General features: G+C 37.7%; 1 long non-coding RNA gene and 1 pseudogene across 1 annotated transcript; both read right to left on the reverse strand.

The window, feature by feature from the left end:
• The window catches only part of LOC109066683, a 32,649-nt pseudogene extending 15,252 nt beyond the window's left edge, over nucleotides 1–17,397 (reverse strand).
• A 3,126-nt stretch (nucleotides 17,398–20,523) lies between these two features.
• On the reverse strand, nucleotides 20,524–22,428 carry LOC122143627. Its single transcript, XR_006159288.1, has 3 exons — nucleotides 21,262–22,428; nucleotides 21,094–21,143; nucleotides 20,524–21,003 (listed from the first exon to the last, which is right to left on the reverse strand). It is a non-coding gene; the product is annotated as an uncharacterized LOC122143627 (long non-coding RNA).
• Nucleotides 22,429–24,362: the final 1,934 nt, after the last annotated feature.

The raw sequence follows: 24,362 nt of genomic DNA on the forward strand, positions 1-24,362 counted from the left end.
TGTTAGATTATATTATGCTCTCTGCCAGATGTTTTTGTGCCTCTCTATAATCCCTCCTCCCTTCCAGATGTTTTCTATTATATGAGATCTCATCTGCTGCCTTGCTTCTACCCTCCCTTTCTTTCCCCTTGGTTTTATACCTCCTCAAATATATATGCTCTCTCTCTCTTTTCTATTCCTATATCTCTTTACCTCAATGTATACCCGCATGCGCAGTTGATGCATAGGGTTCAATCGGTGAAGAATGGTGGGGGACCTTTGTGGGCCCAGGTTATTCCTTATATGTCCAGTAGTTCCTGAACATATGTATGACTTATATAACTTGTTGTTTTGGCTCATACTCAACCCATATGTAATCTGTATCCTATTGCTTGAAAGGGCTGTACCACCCTCATTTTATCCTTATATATACCCTGTGTAAGACAATAAAGATTTCAAGTGAAGGTATACTCAGATTTTGTGTCTGTTGTGCTTTTTCTTCCCACAGCCGTGAACACTTCTGGAGGACTGAGAAAACTTTGGTGGAAACGAGATAGGACGGGATCAGTTGATTTGTATATTAATTAACAATTTGGGGGCTCATCCGGGATTTCTCAACAGACAGGTAAGAAATAATTTAATCATTTCCTCCCTGTCTAAAAGAGAAATTGATGATACTCTCGTTTCGATATTTTGATTGAGCCATATTTGGCATTCAATCTGTTATCCTCACATTTGGTATGTGAGAAGAAGAGTGGATGTTTTGTTGAAAACTTTCATTACCTATTTCTAAAATTCGAAATAGATGCTTTGTGAAAGATTATCCATTTATTTGCCGGAGTGTTCTCAGTCCTTCCTAGATTGATGATTTTTAAATGATTTGAGAGTTTTGTGAAGTCCTTGCAAGGCACTAAAATAAATAAACAGATAAATCGCAATTCTTTTAATTGTCTGTATGTCCCTTGATCTATACAGGATGGGTGAAACAGCAGAGTAGTATGTTCCATCAAATTGTTTAGTGCACATTCATCTAATTGCTATTTGCCATTCTGAGTTCACTTGGATTTAGTGAAGTTTGAAACAAATCTACTCTTGCTTAGTTCTCTCTCAGCTGTTATATAACAGAGATTCTATATTAAAAGACACAATATGTGTTTCCACAACACATATTCGCAAAAAACTTTTGATATATTATAAAAATGTCGGTAAAAAATAAATAAATAAAAAAGCATTGCGAAATGACAGCATTTCCATTAACCGAGTTTATGCTTCTAAAACGTAATATTTTGCCACTCGCGATAAGTCATGGCAACTGATTTTGGCTATATTTATTCAAAGGAGGCGTATGCATGTATCTTTACAGCTGAGAGCTGCTTCAGAGAAATCCGTGTCGCGGCGTGAGCAAACACAAGCATTGACTAGAGTGTGATCAGCTTCAGTGGCTGTATCAGAGCCAAACTGCACCGCAGATGTGTGCAGTGTAAATTGTCTAAGCATTAATGGTAGGGGAAAACCCTTATACCAGATGTATGAAATGTTTTTTGGAGATTATTGTACATTGAAGAATTATCATATGACTTTTTACATACGGCATGTAACATGTAAATGCGAAAACCCTGTTTCCACAGCAGGTTTGCGAATTATTAATTTTTTAATAATAAAATATAAAATATGAATAAAAGCAGCAAGTTTTTGCGAAATTGGTGTTTCCATTGGGTGTATTTTCAATTCGCAATGTCAGCTTTCGCAATATGAAGGGGAATGGAAGCACGCATGTCAGTAACCAACAAAGCCAAAATTAGGACAGTACTGTTGATCAGACGGATGAGCAGAAATGAAAACTGTATTTAGATGATTTGGCAGAATTTTTTTTAAACATTTGAGTTAAGTATTGGCTCTGAAAAGTTAAAGGCTAACTTATATGAAAAGTGGGAGCCACAAGGGAATAATATTGATGAATAAACAAGTAATATAATGATAAATAGATGTTTTCAAAGAGATAGCTTGCATTACATTTTATCTTTACAAGCGTGAAGTTTGTGTCCGTTATCTCCAGGGGACAGCCTGAAATGTGATACATTGTGGAGATTGAGACTATAGTTTTTGTGTTAACTAAAATAACTTGTGCATTGTGATCAATGGGAACAAGATTGAGTGACTATTTTAAACGGCCGTATTAAGCTAATAATTTAAATAAAATAAAAAATCTTGACTTTGGTTGTTACATTGGGTAGACTATTTACAAGATTTCAGTCTGAAGTTATAATACAATGCATCAGGCTGATGTATTCATAAGAATTATAGAAGTAGGAAATGCTCATATCAGACAGAATAGGTTACTGCTCTTTTCTGCATTCTGCAAAGAAGGAATTGCTTGCACTTTTCCAGCAAAGAAGAACTTGCTTATTAAAATAAACCAAAGAACTGCTATATATATATATATATTGTTAACTGGATGAGATTCCTTAAATTTTGGACAGTTGCACAAGATGACTGACCATACCAGAGATTGCTTATATGCAGTTGTGGTCAAAGTTTATAATGCGGTTCTCTTGAGTGTTCATTTTATAGAAGCAACAAGACGACATCTTGGGCAGCTGCCAAAGGGCGATACAACATGAAGAAAGAGATATTAAGGCTGTGAAGAACAGGAAAAGCTGAGGAGCGATCGGCTACAACCCCTGTAAGAGGAATCTGACACTTCTGGGAGGGGCTGGAATGGAGAAAGACTGAAAACATTGCAGACATCTGCCATGAGAAGCAGAGAGGAAGATAACTGCATCCCGAATCAAAACTCCGATGCCCCATCATATCCTCATCACCAAATGACAGATTGGAAGACACTGCTGAAGGAAAAAGACACTAAGACAGCCAAGACATGTTCAAATGACTTTCAGAGACTTCCATCTTTTCCCTCGTGGTCAAGGTACTGCATATACAGTGACCACTACAGAGACCGCCTCAGATTTTGATTTGTCATATTCATTTGCAACTTGATAATTTAATGGTCTGATAGCAGTTCTTTGTAAGCTGTTTAACTAACAAGAAACTGCTTTCTCTTAATATGCATCAGTCCAACCATATGAAAGTAGTTAAATGTTTGCTTGATTTCTCAATCAGCTAAAACTTGGACTGGATTTAGCATAGAGAGGACTTACTGTGAAATATCAGGAGAGTTTAGACTCTGATGTAATGACGGAGCTTCTTGTAAAGCTGATAAACAGAGATGTTCCAAGATTCCTTAAAACATAGGGGAGTAGAGGGCCACAAAGTGTCCAAGATCAAAATATGAATTGTAAAGCAATGATACTAGTCACTCCATCTTGGTAAATATAGATTTCTTAGGGATGAATTTAAGTTTTAAAATTCCAAATTTGTCAAATCACAAATGCTGTCATACCCAGAGAAAGCGGTTACATGATGTAAGTGTTTTTGGCCATGGATCCAAGATTATGTGGAGATCTCCAATCTTTAAGAGCAGCTCATGAGCAATAGAAAAACTAATAAAGACAAAACTAAAATACACAGAATAATTATATCTCAGAAATTAAAACTGGTTCTTTCAATAATGGCATGCCTAGGCCTAAAAGATTATTTTGACAAAATAATGTAAAATTTTGGGGTTATGAACGCGATGAGAAATTCAACCCCATTGTGATGGACATCATCCAACGGTTTTAGTCCAATGTTTAGACACTGCTGCAAGGGGAATGCCACAGTGCCTACGTTGAGTAGCTTCTGTCGTTACCGAAATTGTTTTATTCGAGAAAGACTTGGTGGTATTCCACCCTAGAAACACACATTCCCCATTCAATTCACTGTCTGTGGAGGCAGTGACAAAAAGAGATGATGCTCTGGCCAGAGGTGGGTGTGAGAGTGTGTGAAAGTGTGTGAGTGATGGTGCACCAAGGCAGACAAACTGCCATCAACAGCTGTTTCAAAATTTTCTAAGTGGGCACACAAGGTAGATTATGCCCCAGAAAACAATGGCTATGGATTAATTTGGCTAATTATCCTGGTTTGGGATAATAATATTTGTGGCAGGAAAAGAAAAGTGCCACACCTGCGCAGGGTAAAACATGGGAAGGCAGAGCAAGAAGGCTTGCTCTGTCCACCCCACACTTAACTTTTATTTTTCCCTTTCAGGATGTCATGACGGACTTCATCAAACTGATTCTGTGTCATATGTATGAAATACATTGTGCTTGTTAACATGTTACATGTGGGCTGAGTGTTTCACAGAAAAAACTGATATTAATAAGTTAAAAGCCTGAATAAAAAAGGTCATGTTTCAGAAATGATTTGATGATAGTGAGATACCTTGAAACATCACAGAAATAATTGAGTTGAGTTGAACTGAACTTTAGTGTATACCACTTAGACGTGGTATACAGGGGGAAGAGGAAAAAAATAATAAATGATATTGATTGAAATTGGAATGATATGGGTTCTAGTCCTCTCACTCTACTGGTGTTATTGGGAAAATAGACAGCCCTCAGTCCACATGATTTTTTCCTCACAGGTCACTACATAAAGGATCGACTGGGTGATGAGTAAACGGGTTGTTTCTAACAAAAACATTTTAAGATCTCCTATCACAGGTATAGGTAGTTCTTCTGATATCAAGGATGGTTTACTCCGCTAATCTGGACTGTCCGATGAGACAGCGATATACATGGCTTCGGTGTTCCTTGTCATTGAAAGGAGGAACAACCTGAGTTCACACCAGCTGTGCCTCTAACCCAGGCAGGGGCAGAAGAGTCCCTTAGGGGGACCAGCGAGGAGAATGAGCAAACTCAACTGGTGGCTTAAAAAGCCCGCTGTTTGCTCCAACTGATTAAGATCCTGCCGGAATCAAGGAAAGATTGAGGAGCAACTCTTAGCAGGGAAAAGAGACTGATTAAATCATCCTGATCCTGACCTCATTCTGATACAGCATGGAACGAAGAGATTGTGATGTAGTTTAGATTTATCAGAAGATTTATTTTTTGTGTATTTGTTTGACATTACTGATAATGTTGTTGTTCTAGTAGTTGACTCGAGTTACTGCATAGGTCTATAGCACTGATATAGACTTTAAAAGTTAATTTGTTAGATTAACTTGATTTTTACATTAGAATTATTAATAACACAAGCTAAAATTGAAAGTGCAGCACAAATGAGACGAGCTGAAAAATTGGACCACCTCTAGAAGTCCACCTGACATTATAAGCCTGAGACCTGTAGTAAGTCAGCAACCCAGCAGACATCCAGGTGACATTAGGGGTTAGTTATATTGGCCCGAATCTGACTGTCCTAATTAAGGTCTCATACGTTAAGCATATCCAGTTGGGGATAATGAGGTATTTTTAGAAACCAAAGATGTAAACAATGTAATGAAAAGCATTTAAATTTTTGCAATCTAATATATATTATGTTTTTTATAGAGAATTATGTGAAGGAAATTAGAACTTGTAAGAATAATACTAAAATTATTAGGCCATGGCTGCTAAACTAGTAATATGCCTGGCTGTACAGAAAGCTTGCTCACCTGTACATATTTCCTTGTAAATATGGGTGAGGAAAATTGGCTAGATAATGCAGATAAACCATACATTTACTATGAACATGTGGTAGTAAATAGCCAACCATATTGTTAAGATTGAGGCCAAGGAAAAGCTACAAGGCTTACAGTTACCTGCACTGCAAAATGAACAGATTATGTTTAAAGGACAAAATGTGTTATAGTGGGAATATTATGTTGCACAGATAACCCTCATAATGAGGCGGATGGTAAATGTTTGATCAAGGTTGATTAATGCTGATTGATAAAGGTTTACTGAATATGTCTAGGAATGCTTAGGAATTATTAAGCAAGGGAAGTAGCGAACACTCAGAATGATTTTTGCCTTGGTTCGCAAGTTGGTAAAGGATGCTCGTAAGAGTGTTGATGAATAGAACTGTTGAATGTGCTGATCTTAAGTGGAATGAGAAAAATGCTGAGCTAATGTTAATAGAAGGGGAATTGGGCAGAGAGCCTTTATGTTGTTTATTATATAAACAAATGGGGGAACTGTTAGATTATATTATGCTCTCAGCCAGATGTTTTTGTGCCTCTCTATAATCCCTCCTCCCTTCCAGATGTTTTCTATTATATGAGATCTCATCTGCTGCCTTGCTCCTACCCTCCCTTTTTCTTTCCCCTTGGTTTTCTCCCTCCTCCCATCTGTGTGCTCACTCTCTCTTTTCTATTCCTATATCTCTTTACCTCAATGTATACCCGCATGCGCAGTTGATGCATAGGGTTCAATCGGTGAAGAATGGTGGGGGACCTTTGTGGGCCCAGGTTACCAGGTTTAGGTTGTCCTTTACTGAAAGTTGAAGAGTCCCACTGCCGGTATTAGCCTATTCCTTATATGGCCAGTAGTTCCTGAACATATGTATGACTTATATAACTTGTTGTTTTGGCTCATACTCAACCCATATGTAATCTGTATCCTATTGGTTGAAAGGGCTGTACCACCCTCATTTTATCCTTATACAGGTCCTTCTCAAAAAATTAGCATATTGTGAAAAAGTTCATTATTTTCCATAATGTAATGATAAAAATTAAACTTTCATATATTTTAGATTCATTGCACACCAACTGAAATATTTCAGGTCTTTTATTGTTGTAATACTGATGATTTTGGCATACAGCTCATGAAAACCCAACATTCCTATCTCAAAAAATTAGCATATTTCATCCGACCAATAAAAGAAAAGTGTTTTTAATACAAAAAAAGTCAACCTTCAAATAATTATGTTCAGTTATGCACTCAATACTTGGTCGGGAATCCTTTTGCAGAAATGACTGCTTCAATGCGGCGTGGCATGGAGGTAATCAGCCTGTGGCACTGCTGAGATGTTATGGAGGCCCAGGATGCTTCGATAGCGGCCTTAAGCTCATCCAGAGTGTTGGGTCTTGCGTCCCTCAACTTTCTCTTCACAATATCCCACAGATTCTCCATGGGGTTCCGGTCAGGAGAGTTGGCAGGCCAATTGAGCACAGTAATACCATGGTCAGTAAACCATTTACCAGTGGTTTTGGCACTGTGAGCAGGTGCCAGGATGTGCTGAAAAACTAAATCTTCATCTCCATAAAGCTTTTCAGCAGATGGAAGCATGAAGCTGCTCCAAAATCTCCTGATAGCTAGCTGCATTGACCCTGCCCTTGATAAAACACAGTGGACCAACACCAGCAGCTGACATGGCACCCCCCAGACCATCACTGACTGTGGGTACTTGACACTGGACTTCAGGCATTTTGGCATTTCCTTCTCCCCAGTCTTCCTCCAGACTCTGGCACCTTGATTTCCGAATGACATGCAAAATTTGCTTTCATCCGAAAAAAGTACTTTGGACCACTGAGCAACAGTCCAGTGCTGCTTCTCTGTAGCCCAGGTCAGGCGCTTCTGCCGCTGTTTTCTGGTTCAAAAGCACACGCCTGTGCACGGTGGCTCTGGATGTTTCTACTCCAGACTCAGTCCACTGCTTCCGCAGGTCCCCCAAGGTCTGGAATCGGTCCTTCTCCACAATCTTCCTCAGGGTCCGGTCACCTCTTCTCGTTGTGCAGCGTTTTTTTTGCCACACTTTTTCCTTCCCACAGACTTCCCACTGAGGTGCCTTGATACAGCACTCTGGGAACAGCCTATTCGTTCAGAAATTTCTTTCTGTGTCTTACCCTCTCGCTTGAGGGTGTCAATGATGGCCTTCTGGACAGCAGTCAGGTCGGCAGTCTTACCCATGATTGCGGTTTTGAGTAATGAACCAGGCTGGGAGTTTTTAAAAGCCTCAGGAATCTTTTGCAGGTGTTTAGAGTTAATTAGTTGATTCAGATGATTAGGTTAATAGCTCGTTTAGAGAACCTTTTCATGATATGCTAATTTTTTGAGATAGGAATTTTGGGTTTTCATGAGCTGTATGCCAAAATCATCAGTATTAAAACAATAAAAGACCTGAAATATTTCATTTGGTGTGCAATGAATCTAAAATATATGAAAGTTTAATTTTCATCATTACATTACGGAAAATAATGAACTTTTTCACAATATGCTAATTTTTTGAGAAGGACCTGTATATACCCTGTGTAAGACAGTAAAGATTTGAAGTGAAGGTATACTCAGATTTTGTGTCTGTTGTGCTTTTTCTTCCCACAGCCGTGAACACTTCTGGAGGACTGAGAAAACTTTGGTGGAAACGAGATAGATTTTTATAAAACAACAATAATAAAAATAAAAACAGAGGCAATAATCAATGTTTTTAAATGCTGTAACTCTGGCATATGGGCGAAAACACCCGTCCTGAACAGAGAGCTAAACATCTATTCTCAAAACGTTTTTAGAAATACGAAAACACTATTATTTGCGTGCATATTTAAGATACAGTAGTTTAGTGCATATATCACATCATTCTGTGTAGGAAAAGCACTTCTATCTGTAAACACACCGATGAGTCACTACAAACAGAAATCCACAAACTGGAAATTATTTAGATGTGCAGATTGTAATCGGTGTTTTGAGTCATTATACTGAATGCGTGTTTCATATTCATCTTTTAGAAATGTTGAAATGTGTACAAGGCAGATTTAAATCCACTTTTCCTTCAGTGTTTGTCACATCTGTGCTGAGTCTGACAGACAAAATGAAACATGGGAGTCTGCAACCAAACGCAAGATGAAAATGTGTGTAATAATATAAACTCCATAATCACGGGAAGAAGGAGGCGGGAACCGGCGAAAACTTTAATAACCAAAATAAACATAAAACAGCGCGACAGCCCCTCACGGGCGACTGCCGCGCACAAACCAAAAACCAAACCACAAAATAAAGCCCAGGCCTGGTCCTGGTCCTCTCTCGTCCTTCACTGTCGTCGCTCCTCTTTTGTATCCTCCCGATCTCCTCCGTGGGACTCGAGACCGGTGAGTGGAGCAGGTGTCGCTCATTTCCCAATCACTCCACCGGCCTCGCGCGCCGTTCCCACGGCTCTCGGCCCCGCCCCACTCGTCACATACCCCCATCGCAGGCCGGGGGGTACCCACGAGACTGCGCTCTACTCTACTCTACTCCCTGCTCCTCCCCAGGGGCGTGTCTAGAGCATTTTAAATGGGGTGGCCAGTCTGGGGCACTGGCTCAAAAGAGGTTGGCGGGGGGGACATCTGCATATTTATGTGGGATTCACTCTTGAAGTACAGTAGAAGTGATTGACACAATGATGACCAAAGCAATAGACGGGAGAAAATGTGAAAATGGGCATTAAGACTAGAGCACCCTCACTAATTTTAGAAGCACCATCAGTGATTTATTCTGGAACCTGGTTAATACGCTTTTATTGCAAAAGTACATACAAAAACAACAAAATACAAATGCACTTAATAAAACAATTGAATAAATGCATATTTATAAGTTAAGCACTTAACTAAAATAAGAAGGCTATTAATAAAATAAATAACTAAGGCTGACTATAATCAGATTGCTTCCATTTAATGAGAAACCTACTCCTCATCTGAATTAGAAAAAAGGCGCTTCTAGTCTTCAGTGATGCAAGAACGTTTGAGCATAAACGTAATCTTTGAGCAAAAGCAGAGCCAATTCATAAAATAACAGTGTATATTTAAAAGCACACATCCAGTTTTTTTTGACTGAAGGAAATCCACTTGCGAGTTTAGATTCGTGCTCGCGCATTACATGGATCACGTAACATTATGCGCTCCCGATTATGTCATTATGCAGCCCGATCCACGGCAATTCGTAAATATTTTACGAGGTGGCTAAACGCCTAATTCGTACGACCACACTATACAAAGAGGATACGAAAGCGGCCAAATCGGCACGCTACACATGCCATGGTATCCGCACAAACCCCGCCCCTAAACCTACCCGTCATGGGGTTAGAAATTTACTAAAACAAGGTCGTATACCAATTCGTACGAATTAGCCACCTCGTAAAATACGGGGTCGGAGATACCGTTGCAAATGGCCGCTATAGCCAAATAAGTCAAAGAGGGGGCGGCCGTAGACACCCCTGGCCACCACTGCCAGACAGTTAGCCTCTAAAAACAAGTCTATAGCCCATTCTGGTGGGGGGTGGGGGTACCTGGGGGCAGGCTATCAGGGGGGCCGTGTGACACCCCTGGCCACCACGTAGACACGCCTCTGCTCCTCCCCATTCTTGGCGGATGGCAGCAGGCCACCTGGCGACTCCTCCGCTCCCTCACGGACGGCAGCCGTCCCTCCACATCACGGGCGACCGGCAGCGAGTTCGCCCGTCCCCGGCAACTCACTCCAGCCCACCGCCTCGAGCGTCCACGGCACCAGACTGCTACGCCCTGCTCGATGGCACCGCGGATTCACCCCAGCGGCAAGGGATCTTCAGCAGCGCGTCCCTCCTTCCTCCCGGGTTTCAGCACCAGTGTAATAATATACAAACTTCACAATCACGGGAAGAAGGAGGCGGGAACCAGCGAACATTCAGCTCAAACTTTAATGACCAAATAAACACAAAACAGAGCGACAGCCCCTCACGGGCGACTGCCGCGCACAAACAAAAACCAAACCACAAAATAAAGCCCAGGCCTGGTCCTCTCTCGTCCTTCACTGTCGTCGCTCCTCTTTTGTATCCTCCCGATCTCCTCCGTGGGACTCGAGACCGGTGAGTGGAGCAGGTGTCGCTCATTTCCCAATCACTCCACCGGCCCCGCCCCACTCGTCACAATGTGTTTTAAAGTAATTCTGTAAAATTATCATGTTTCCAAAAATCTTAATGATCCTAAAACGTCCCTGTTATATAATTAGATTATTTAGATAATAAATAGAAATACCAAACACTACACAGAATTACATTCTCAAAATCATGCTTCAGTTTAACTTTTCACAGATTATATAAACTTGCTTACCGGTACTTACTATTATTATTATTATTATTATTATTATTATTATTATTATTATTATTATTATTACTACTATTACTATTATTATTATTACTATTATTATTACTATTATTATTATTATTATTATTATTATTAAAGGGTCCAACAGTCTGAGTCTGCTAATGAATTTTTTTAATTAAAATTTTTATTTACAAACAATATTATCAACTAAAAATAAAACCAAACATATGTTTCACTTGAAATAAAATAAATTTTAATCAATACAAAATGTAAAAAGCTACAGTATAACATTTTATTTCAGCAAGTTGCCAAGGCAGCATTTTCATATAGTTACATTGATGTACTAAAATAACTAAAACTAAATTAATAACTTATATAGACATTTAAAGAAAACAAAAACTACTACTATTAATAACAATAATAGCAAATACGCAGCAAAATTACTAAAACTTTAACCAAAAATAAAAACAACATATAAATTCAAACATTCAAAATATCAATAAAAACTATAATAGTATCTTAATAATGCTAATATAAGACTGAATAAACATTACTAAAATGTCTTCACAATGCATGAATTTAATTTTACATGGTCATGAAGACACAATTTAGTAATTACCCAGTAAGGCTAAGAATTAGAAAATATCAGTCATTTATTATACAAGCAAAAGTGGGAGTGAAAATGATAGAAATTGTGCAGAGACAAGGAACGTTTGAAAATAAAACATTGTTGGTCACAGTGTGTGTTGAAAATGTGTGTGTTTTTATCTTTCTGCACACTCTTCAGGGTTCGTGTTCATCTGCAGGGACGTTCTGTCTTTAAGATGAACTGTAGACTACAGTTGTGTACGTATCATCCTGCAGAGATCACACACACACACACACACACACACACACACACACACACGTTACTCTCTCACTCATGATCTGGTTATACACATGTTCAGTGTCAGTCATGAATAGTTGACCTCATCGTCTGGGCTCTGGATCAGTTGGCTTCCTCTCCTTGGTTTCCTTGCTGTAAAATAAGAACGACTCCAGATATTCATTCTAGATTTACTTTGTCTTAAACAGCCATCAGTGCAATCTAAAGCACAGCTGATGGTTCTCACAGTCCACAGTGTGTGTGTTCGTACCTCTTGTAGATCTCCAGAAGATGCATCCAGCCACCAGCAGCAGCATCAGACAGAGCAGAAAGACCAGAAATATCAGATAGTATTGATAATCGAGAGCATTTATAACAGAAGAATCTGAGAACACACACACATACAAAACAAAACAAAATAGTGGTTCACAATCATGAATGTCCTCATTTATGTTCACAGCAACTCAGATGTTTTATTTAGTGTCTCAATGTAACACTGTCACATAACTGTATCACTGAAATCATTTCAGTCTCATCTGAAACTAATCTGAGGTGTTTTACCCGTAAGAGTGAGAGTGACGTGTCTGGATTGTTTGCCGTTGACTGAACACACATACAGTCCTCCGTCAGTCTCGGTCAGGTTTGAGATCCGTAAGAAGAGATTATGAGGAGAATCTCTGATCGTCTGGAATCGGCCGTTGATCTCCTCAGTGTCTGAAACCAGCGTCTCTTTCACAGCTGCTCGTGTCCATTCAAAGTGCTCTGGTCTGGTTTGGGGATCTTCACAGGAACATGGAAGAATCACGGATTCTCCTGCAGATGAGCTCTTGGTGATGTGATGTTCAGATAAAACACAGCCTGCAGGACAGAGAGACTCAAGAAACACTGACAAAAACATGCTTAGTTTCCCAGGCAAACTGAATCATTGAGTTGATTCAAGCACAACAGTTTCACCTTTAACGATGAGTCTGATGTCAGCGGATGTTTTGTGGTTAACTGTGCATCTGTAAGTGCCCTGGTCGTCTTCAGTCAGATTGGAGATCAACAGAGACAGATTTGATGGAGTGGTCTTGTGAAACGTGTGGACTCTGTCTTTATACCGTGGAGTTTCACTGGACACTTCAGTCCCACTGGACTCTACATGGGTCCATCTGAAGTCCTCAGGTTTGGTGTTTGGGTCTTCACATGAGCAGGACAGAAGCACAGAATCACCCGTGTACTTCGTTTCAGGTTCCCGCTCAGTCTCTGACAGTGTGCATCCTGTGAACAGTGTGAAAACTTTGTCATGGATACTTTTCTTTTGCGGGACAGTTATGCAGGATGGATCCATTCAGACAAGGGCGTAGGTTTCCTTTTGACATTGTTGGGGACATAAACCCAAGTACCCGCAACTCCCCCCGCACCAAACACCCAATAATTTTTGCTTTTCTGATAGACATTGGACCACAGTATCATGTCACTTAAAGTCTTCATTTACAGCTTATGTTTGCCAACATATTCATAACTCCTTAATAGTTTTTTTTTATTTGTTAGTATGTTTAACAGTCAATAATTAAAGAATTTTTATTTTGTGAACCAACAACATGCATCAGAGTCTTTATCACGCATCACTTCATTTTAATATTAGTCGAATTGGACCCAAGATGATTCTTTCTGAAAGAATACTTTGCTGTAGCTGTAGTAGCTAACACAACTTTCATGCGCATCTGATTGACACAAACCGCACGCTATTATTTCAGTGTTGTTGTTTTTTTTTTTTTTTTTTTTTTTTTTTTTTATGGATATTTCAGCTAACAATTTGATTTTTAACATTCAGTTGAACAACTTGAAGTTAAAGTTAAAGATTGTCCGCGGTGATGCTGTTCCAAATCCTGCTGCACCACAGAGTGCCACTTACATATTTTTTTTACCATAAGGTCACATTATATTTGTCCCAAATTATTGTTAATGTTCATAATGACTTTATCCTTGGCTGAAAGATTGTGTATCTTTCCGCACAACCTTTTTCTGTCAGTATGTTTTACATAGGGAGCTAATAATAGCCATAGATTGCGCTTTCTCTTTCTTTGCTCTGTTTTGTTAAACACCGTACTTCAAACTCATCGATGCAACTTTGTTCATTCCTGAAGTGAACTTCTATATTAACTGTTTTGGACTGCTGTCTTGAATTGGGTGCAATACCTGTGAGTTGCTCTAAACGCGACACTGTGCTTCTTGTCCGGTGAGTGACTACATTCTGCCCATTAAAATAAATAAATGCACATCCTTGAAAGCGCACCGTTTTCTAAAGTAGCCTATTTACTTTAACTCTTAGGTAATAATATCAATGGTATGATGTTTCAGATGCGTAATCAGATGCGAAATTACAAAACATATACATATATTTAATTGTTTTTTCACAATTATTGCTAGGGACAGTTTGGCAGTTGCTGGATATTGGTAGGGACACGTCCAATAATCAAGGAACTTTGGTGCCATACCATGGGTGCAGCAGGCGCAATGATATTACGCAGCGCCTGAAAATAGTCCCCAGCTAATTTCCACCATGACCCGTTTGGAAATTTTCAGGCGCTGTGTAATATCACTGCTACAACTTTATTCTCATAATTTGAATTTTCTCAAAATATTATCTTTTTACTATTTTTAACATGGTGCTAAAACACTGTTGTACATAATGCTAAGCCTTTATTCCCAAAATAGTATGACTTTAATCTCATTTAGCTACGATGTTATTCTCAACAAGAATCATGGATTCTCCTGCATATGAACTCTTGGTGATGTGATGTTCAGATAAAACACAGCCTGCAGGACAGAGAGACTCAAGAAACACTGACAAAAAACATACTTAACAGTTTCCCAGGCAAACTGAATCATTGAGTTGATTCAAGCACAACAGTTTCACCTTTAACGATGAGTCTGGTGTCAGCGGATGTTTTGTGGTTAACTGTGCATCTGTAAGTGCCCTGGTCGTCTTCAGTCAGATTGGAGATCAACAGAGACAGATTTGATGGAGTGGTCTTGTGAAACGTGTGGACTCTGTCTTTATACCGTGGAGTTTCACTGGACACTTCAGTCCCACTGGACTCTACATGGGTCCATCTGAAGTCCTCAGGTTTGGAGTTTGGGTCTTCACATGAGCAGGACAGAAGCACAGAATCACCCGTGTACTTCGTTTCAGCTTCCGGCTCAGTCTCTGACAGTGTGCATCCTGTGAACAGTGTGAAAACTTTGTTATGGATACTTTTCTTTTGCAGGACAGTTATGCAGGATGGATGAAGTTTAACCTCTTTGAAAAAACTACAATATGCAAACTGTGTAATATAACCTTGTGCACATCTAACAAAAATATATTCTAACTATATTTTGCAAATTATTATTCCGTTATCACTGCAACATTATTTCTGAATGTTCCCTGAACATTTTAAAGAGTTCTTCTTGGTTATGTGAATATTAAGGGAATATGCCATTTTATCATTCCGTGTTAATATTTTAAGAAAATTATAAAAGACCAGATCAGGGTTTTTTTTTTTAAGTAAACTAAAACTAAAATAAAAAAAACTGTTACCTACAAAATACATGTTAACTGTAAATGTTCATAAATGTTAATGTAAAACTTATTTTTATTTCAGCTTGTTGACAAATCAACATTTCTCACGACCATTTAGTCTATAATGTAATAAAATAACTAAAACTCAAATACAAATTTACAAAAAGCTATATAGACATATTTGAGGGAAAAGACAATAACTACTAAAAATAACAAAAATACAAAATTACTAAAACTTTAACTAAAATTTAAATAAAAATGGAAAAACTAAATTAAAATATTCTAAAAGAAAAAACTATAATAGTATGTTAGTAATACAAAACTAACACTGGACCAGATAACTTTAAACAAATGTTGAACTATTAATGTTTGAATGTTTGTGGGGCAGCTGTGGCCTAACGGTGAGAGATTTGGACTTGTAACCAGAAGGTCGCAGGTTCGAGTCTCGGTGCTGGCAGGAGTTGTAGGTGGGAGGGAGTGAATGAACAGCGCTCTCTTCCACCCTCAATACCCATGGCTGAAGTGCCCTTGAGCAAGGCACTGAACCCCCAGTTGCTCCCCGGGCGCTGGATCTATAGAGTGCCCACTGCTCCGGGTGTGTGTTTCACGGTGTGTTCACTTCTCACTGCTGTGTGTGTACACTTGGATGGGTTAAATGCAGAGCACCAATTTCGAGTATGGGTCACCATACTTGACAAATGTCACGACTTTCACTTTTCACTTAACAGAGAGAGAGCCTTGTTTCAATAAGATGCTCTAATGAAGTTAAGCTGCAAAGCATCTCGTTCCAAGCTAAATCATTTGTTAATGCAAGAATTCCTCATTTCTGTACCTTTAACAGTGAGACTGAAGTTCTTGTGTTGATTCTCATCACTCCAGCAGGAATACAGTCCTTCATCTTCTTCAGTCAGGTCAGAAATCAGCAGAGAGAAGTTTCCTGAACTGATATCAAACATGTGAAGTCTGCCCTGATAGAGTCGACGGAGTTCAGTGGGGTTAATGGTGTGGTTTATTTCTCTGTAGTTTGGTAATTTCCATCTGAACTTTGAATCTGGTTCATGTTGAGCAGTACATTTGACCCCGAACAGGACAGAAACACAGATTCCCCCCTGAATATCTGCTGATCTCCACTGATCCTTCATTCCCTGACAGAGAACAACCTGCAGACACAAACACAACCATCTATCTCATTATAAACCACTTACACTGTATCTGACATCACAACACATCAAAAAAAAAAACACAAACAAACACAAACACACACACACACCCACTTAAACACATCAACAGTCATCAAAACTTGTGATATGTACATGAACGTGATACGTAAAACTAATACATGTAAGTCATAAAAGTAAAAACACAAGCACACAAAGTAACAGACACACACTAAAACATTTTGATTTTAAAGTCACCATGGCATAAAAAAAATCTCACAATTTTCCAGTTGACTGACTTTATTAAGAATTGAAAACATTTTCTGTATTTCAGGTTTTCTGAAATGTTATATTTAAATATGCAAGTGAAGCATTATCTAGTTAACTGTACTTATTTACAACAATTTGCAGAAAATAAATTGAACATTCAATAAAGCCAAAAGGTTCAAAATTCATATTTGATTTAGAAGGATTTCTCTTTTTATCAGTCCATAAAACACACACACACACACACACACACGCACACACACACACACACACACACACACACACACACACACACACACACACACACGCTGAAGACGAAAAATGGATTGGAGTTGAAATCTAGACACAAATAAATAAAGTACAATAAAATGAACACTTAGAAGAAGAAGAAACACTTTTTTTTTGTATGTTTTCTTTCCACTAGTTTGAAACAACACAACACCCAAAATCTCAAAAGTGACCGATAGGAGTTTTTGTAGTGTCTCGCTAAAAGTGTCTTATGTTTGGTTTGTATTATTATGAAATCAAACGTTCCTCACCTTCAATAAATAGTTGAACAAAGCGCTCTTTGTCAGTCTCTGTTGTTTTACACCAATATATTCCTGTGTCCTCTACAGAGAGTCGAGTGATGGACAGCGAGAGATTCCTGAGAATCTGAACTCTGTCTTTATATCGCTGACCCTTAACAGCGTCCACTGGAAACACTGAGTACTGAGGGGAGAGCGTCCGAGGATCTGAGTACCACCACTGGACTTCTGTGTGACCTGAGTTTATATCCCTGCAGGACAGAAGCACAGACTCTCCTGCAGAACAGATGACAAAACCTGACAACACTTCACAGCCTACAAAGACACAAAAACACAGAAAACAATCAAAATACTCACTTGAGAAGCAGAATATTTAAATATAACTTATATTGAGTCACATTAAGTTAGCACACAATGAGTTGCATTAGCAAACAGTCTGAAAATACAACTTCCATCTCCATTCTTTTTTAAATAATCTTACATAAAGAGTATAGATTAACTAGAAAATGGAAACTTTAACTGTACCTTCTGAAAACACAGCAAAAAGTGCTGTTCAGCATCAGTATTTTGTCTTGTTTTCCAGTGCAAGTGTTTAAAGATTCTTAAATCAAGACACATTTACACGAGGAGTAAAGTTACATGAAATAGGAAGTCTTGTTTTCTGTGAAACGGATCAAAATGAAGTGAGTTTATGATTAAAAGAAGAAGAAATATCTGTCAGTGAGGTCAGAAAAATCGACTTCATTCAAAGGGAAAGTATTTATACCTCTGATTTTTTTTTTTTTTTTAAACAAACTCACTCCATTTTTTTCAGTTTCTCAGAAAACAAGAACGTCTTCATGTTGCATCTCAAGTCTTGACTGAAGGATGTTTAGGTTCAGTATTTGAACTGGAAAACAATAAAAATACCTTTGCAGTGCATAACATTATGAATTTATGAATTTAGAATAACTTTCTGCTCTGATTTAAGACCTTTTAAGACATCAGTCTGTGGAAGGGTGGATTAAGACTTTTGAAGACCCACAGAAACTGATTAAATGAAACATTCATGGACGTTTCAAAACAAACTGTTCATATTTATGATGTTAATGAACAAAACTAGTAGTTCGACGATTTATGAGCTGATATTTGGCCAATTTCTGATTATCAGACTGATCTACATTTACATTTATGCATTTAGCAGACGATTCTGTGACCATTTGATTCTGTTCCCTGGGAATCGAACCCACAACCTTTTGCGCTGCTAATGCAATGCTCTACCACTGAGCCACAGGAACACAATATGATCTGAATGATCATTGTTGTTAAACAGTTCAATAATTTACATATTTAGACATAACATTAATTGCTGAAGTGCCGCAGAAACAGAAACAGCTAGCAGACTCAAAGTATAATGCGTTTCTTCTTCTGATGTAAATCAGTGTCTGAAGTCTGTTGTTCAGTCGTACCTGTTGTGTACTGAAGTCCAGCGCAGAGCAGAAAAACACACAAGCACATCACGTCTGAAGCCATGACTCTCTTCTTCTCCGTTCACTCGTCTTCTGGAGAGATAAAGAGAAGAAAAAGAGAAGTACGAGAGGTATTTCTAAATTTACACCAGTCACCACATCCTGAGAAGTTCTGCCTCTCTGTTAAAAATGCTTACATGTCCATAATATACACCACTGTTAATGTACATGTATCATCTCGAAAAGCTTTACTAAAATATACCATTAACACGAAGCTATAGTTTTACATAGACTTTTTATAGTTGTATTCTTTAACATCTCTTAAAATACATACAACAACAACAACAAAAACTTTCTTTTGAAACTGAGGCAATAATCAATGTTTTTAAATGCTGTAACTCCGGCATATGGGCGAAAACACCCGTCCTGAACAGAGAGCTAAACATCTCTTATTCTCAAAACATTTTTAGAAATAAGAAAACACTATTATTTGCGTGCATATTTAAGATACAGTAGTTTAGTGCATATATCACATCATTCTGTGTAGGAAAAGCACTTCAATCTGTAAACACACCGATGAGTCACTACAAACAGAAATCCACAAACTGGAAATTATTTAGATGTGCAGACTGTAATCTGTGTTTTGAGTCATTATACTGAATGCGTGTTTCATATTCATCTTTTAGAAATGTTGAAATGTGTACAAGGCAGGTTTAAATCCACTTTTCCTTCAGTGTTTGTCACATCTGTGCTGAGTCTGACAGACAACATGAAACATGCGAGTCTGCAACCAAACGCAAGATGAAAATGTGTGTAATAATATAAACTCCATAATCACGGGAAGAAGGAGGCGGTAACGGCGAACCTTCAAATTAAACTTTTAATACAAAATAAACATAAAACAGCGCGACAGCACCTCACGGGCGACTGCCGCGCACAAACAAAACCAAACCACAAAACATGAATTGACCCAGGCCTGTCCTCTCTCGTCCTTCACTGTCGTCACTCCTCTTTTGTATCCTCCCGATCTCCTCCGTGGGACTCGAGACCGGTGAGTGGAGCAGGTGTCGCTCATTTCCCAATCACTCCACCGGCCTCGTTCCGTTCCCACGGCTCTCGGCCCCGCCCCACTCGTCACAATGTGTTTTAAAGTAATTCTGTAAAATTATCATGTTTCCAAAAATCTTAATGATCCTAAAACATCCCTGTTATATAATTAGATTATTTAGATAATAAATAGAAATACCAAATACTACACAGAATTACATTCTCAAAATCATGCTTCAGTTAACTTTTCACTCAGATTATATATGCTGATAATATTGTTCGTAATGAAAAAAGTAAATGTAACGTTTCCATTACGGCTCTCAGACCTTACTGTATTCTAATATAAAATAAATAAATACATACTGTACATACAGAAACTTGCTTACCGGTACTTACTACTATTATTATTATTATTATTATTATTATTATTATTATTACTATTATTATTATTATTATTATTATTATTATTATTATTATTATTATTATTATTATTATTTCACTTTGGTCCAACAGTCTGAGTCTGCTAATGAATTTTTTTTAATTAAAAATTTTTATTTACAAACAATATTATCAACTAAAAATAAAACCAAACATATGTTTCACTTGAAATAAAATAAATTTTAATCAATACAAAATGTAAAAAGCTACAGTATAACATTTTATTTCAGCAAGTTGCCAAGGCAGCATTTTCATATAGTTACATTGATGTACTAAAATAACTAAAACTAAAATAATAACTAATAAAAATATATAGACATTTAAAGAAAACAAAAACTACTACTATTAATAACAATAATAGCAAATACTCAGCAAAATTACTAAAACTTTAACTAAAAATAAAAACAACATAAAAATTCAAACATTCAAAATATCAATAAAAACTATAATAGTATCTTAATAATGCTAATATAAGACTGAATAAACATTACTAAAATGTCTTCACAATGCATGAATTTAATTTTACATGGTCATGAAGACATAATTTAGTAATTACCCAGTAAGGCTAAGAATTAGAAAATATCAGTCATTTATTATACAAGCAAAAGTGGGAGTGAAAATGATAGAAATTGTGTAGAGACAGGGAACGTTTGAGAGAAAGTAATTTTTTTTTCCACAGAAAATAAAACATTGTTGGTCACAGTGTGTGTTTGAAAATGTGTGTGTTTTTATCTTTCTGCACACTCTTCAGCATTCGTGTTCATCTGCAGGGACGTTCTGTCTTTAAGATGAACTGTAGACTACAGTTGTGTACGTATCATCCTGCAGAGATCACACACACACACACACACGTTACTCTCTCACTCATGTTCTGGTTATACATATGTTCAGTGTCAGTCATGAATAGTTGACCTCATCGTCTGGGCTCTGGATCAGTTGGCTTCCTCTCCTTGGTTTCCTTGCTGTAAAATAAGAACGACTCCAGATATTCATTCTAGATTTGCTTTGTCTTAAACAGCCATCAGTGCAATCTAAAGCACAGCTGATGGTTCTCACAGTCCACAGTGTGTGTGTTCGTACCTCTTGTAGATCTCCAGAAGATGCATCCAGCCGCCAGCAGCAGCATCAGACAGAGCAGAAAGACCAGAAATATCAGATAGTATTGATAATCAAGAGCAATTGTAACCCTGTATAATTTAAAATTATTATAAAATAAGGAATCAATTAAAGTGTTAAAATAAACTAACCAGAAATAATATTAATAATAAGTGTAAGAAATTATAAAATCAAAGTGAAAAGTAAGTTAGTGTGATGATTGACATTTTAATGACTGTCCAATTAAGTGAGGTTTATGTCGAAGTCCCGCCCCCACCATGTTAGTTGCATGAAGCCATTTTCTTTTCACTATGAGACTAATGATATTAGTAGCAGCATAACTTTGAGCAAGAGCTAAAGAGAGGAGTCAAAGAAGATAAAAATACATCCATGCTTTTATTTCTTTGAATTTTGGTGAGTACACATTTTGCACTGTGTAAATAGTCATATATGCAATCAGATATGTGCAACAATGTATTTGAGTGAGAGATAATGTGATACTGATGAGTTCTGGTTTATTACAAGTTAGAAGAGGTTTGTTGGCTAAGTTAATCAGTAACGTGTATGAGTTGCAAGTGTTTATATTGTATGATGACGATGATATTTGTTTAATCAGATGGCGTAATGTCGACTGAGTTGTTGAATTACAGTGAAAGTGTTACTGTTAAATGTTTAGGAGGCCAACAAATGCTATCTGTACTTAATGTTGCCTGTGTATATATACAGGTCAGGTTTTTTTTTTATGCTGGAACTCCGATCATTTCAATTTGAGGACGATGCGAGATGGCGAGTCAACCCACACGACACGAACGCTGAACAGTTGCATTAGTGATGTGTCGTTCGTGAACGAATCGTTCTTTTTGATTTCATATGAGTCTGAACGAAATCGAGAGATCTTATCGTTCGTGAACGAGTTGAATGATTTGGTACATCTCGTTCATGAATGAAATGACTGAACTGGTACATGTCGTTCGTGAACGAGTTTAATGAATTGATACATCTCGTTCCTGAATGAAATGAACTGGTACATAGCTTATCTCATTCGTGAACGAAATGAATGAGAGTAAACCGGGTCAGTCGGCCATCTGTCAATCTCGCAAAAAGCAAAGTGCAGTTATAGGTACTGTGAACATACGCTTGTTTTCATATTTAGCATACAGAATGTAACTCCACATTTAATCCCCGATTTATGAATGTGAATATATAATATATGAACTGTCTGACCCAAACAATTAAAATGTTAATTATGCAAGAAAACCTCGTGCTTTGTTCATCTGAACAACTTTAGACTTTATTTATTGAATGCGATTATGCACTCATTTTAATGAAGACAAATCAGTTTTTGTAACAAGTGAATACATTTGTTGCCTTAAAACAACACATAAGACACTCTTTTTCGCCACCTGCTGGCGTATTTTGTGTAATATGAAGAAATGGTCACTGAACGAATCAGTGAACGAATCTGAACGAATCATTTTGGTGAACGAACTGAAAATGAACGAATCTCTTGAAAGAATCATAATTTCCACCACTAAGATGAATCTAACCCAGGAACCGGGTAGGAAAATTCCAGTTACCTGCTAGTTCACACAAACGGAGCCACATTTTTTTGTTTTTCCTTCGAGAGACCGCTCAAAGGAGTGTCTTTGTGATGACGGAACTATTTTTTTTCGTACCACAATGAGTTTTTGCAGAACCGGAGAATCGAATTTTTTTTTTCTTTTGAATCTATTGAACTGAACCATTTTGAACCGAGTCACTGGAACTGAATCTTTTTGAACTGAGATTACTGAATCGAACCAAATTGAATCTTTGCACTGAAATCTTTTGAATTGAATTTATTGAACCAAACCTTTTTGAATTTTATTTACCAAACTGAATGTACTTTACAGAGTTATTGAACAGAATCAATTGAATCAAAATTTCCCTGAATTGCTCTTGTAACATTTTGATTTTTCAAAACGTTTTCTTTTCCTGTTTTGAGTTAACTGATCTTGTCAAAAGTTATAATTGTGAACTTGTTATACGAGTGCAGTCTAACTAAACTCTATAGTTATTGGGTGCACCCAGATTAGTCCATACATAATTCATGTACTGCAATTTGATTGAGTTTCTTTTGTCAGTAAGAATTGTCATTCAATTGAAACTGTGACTACTGTGAAATATATATTTTTTTCCCTTTCACTTCATTCTCTACAAACAACCAATTAATTTTCAATACAGAATTATTTCCACACAAAGTTGAGCTGTTTAATTTTATGCCTTCCGAGCCGAACCTATTGGCCTATTGATATTAATATATTGTCAGTGCCTGTCAATCGACACAGGTGTTACATAAAAAGTGGCGAGCCCAGCCAGGAGGTGTAATTAATAGCTTATTTATACTTTACATTCTAGGAAAAAAATTTCAAACAAGACATTCAAATCAGTTTATTTAGTGTGGCAAGTGAATTGACTTTGAAAACCATGGAAATAGTACAGAAGGAAAGTGTAAAAATCTTAAATGCTCTTCTAGTCAGTGGACCAATTAACACTCTTGAGGATGAAGAGGTCCTTGATCTTCTAAAGCAGCATGGTTCCATTGCAAGAGTTCTTCCCATTAACGATCCTGAGTCCAAGTATCATGACCACACCATTGTAGAGTACAACTTTGGATCAGCTATGGAATCAATAAGTCCCTTGCTACCCCTTAACTACACAGATAAAGACGACCCAAGATTAACTTACCAGATAAGAGCCCTGAGCAGTGTCTACTCTTGTGAGGAGAGTTTTGGTGCCCCAACCTCTTACTTATCCACCCTGAAAGCCATTGCTAAGCAAAGTGGAAAATCCTTCAATGCTTTGCTATGAGAAGAACTCTCTCAGATCTCGAGCTCCTTAATTCCAGATGAGGTGGATGAAAAGGAGTCTGAGCTTGACGAGCTCAATTCCGTTAAAGAGCATGATGCTTCCAAGATAAATGTCCTGAGTCCCATTCACAATGCGCCAACACATACTCAAGATGACATACCAAGGTCTGAAAAACTTTTGTCAGATACTATGAGTCACGTTCAACTCAATCCCGCTGAGGTGCATAAAGTCATTGT

This window comes from Cyprinus carpio, unplaced genomic scaffold (genome assembly GCF_018340385.1).
Source record: "Cyprinus carpio isolate SPL01 unplaced genomic scaffold, ASM1834038v1 S000006470, whole genome shotgun sequence".
NCBI lineage: Eukaryota > Metazoa > Chordata > Actinopteri > Cypriniformes > Cyprinidae > Cyprinus > Cyprinus carpio.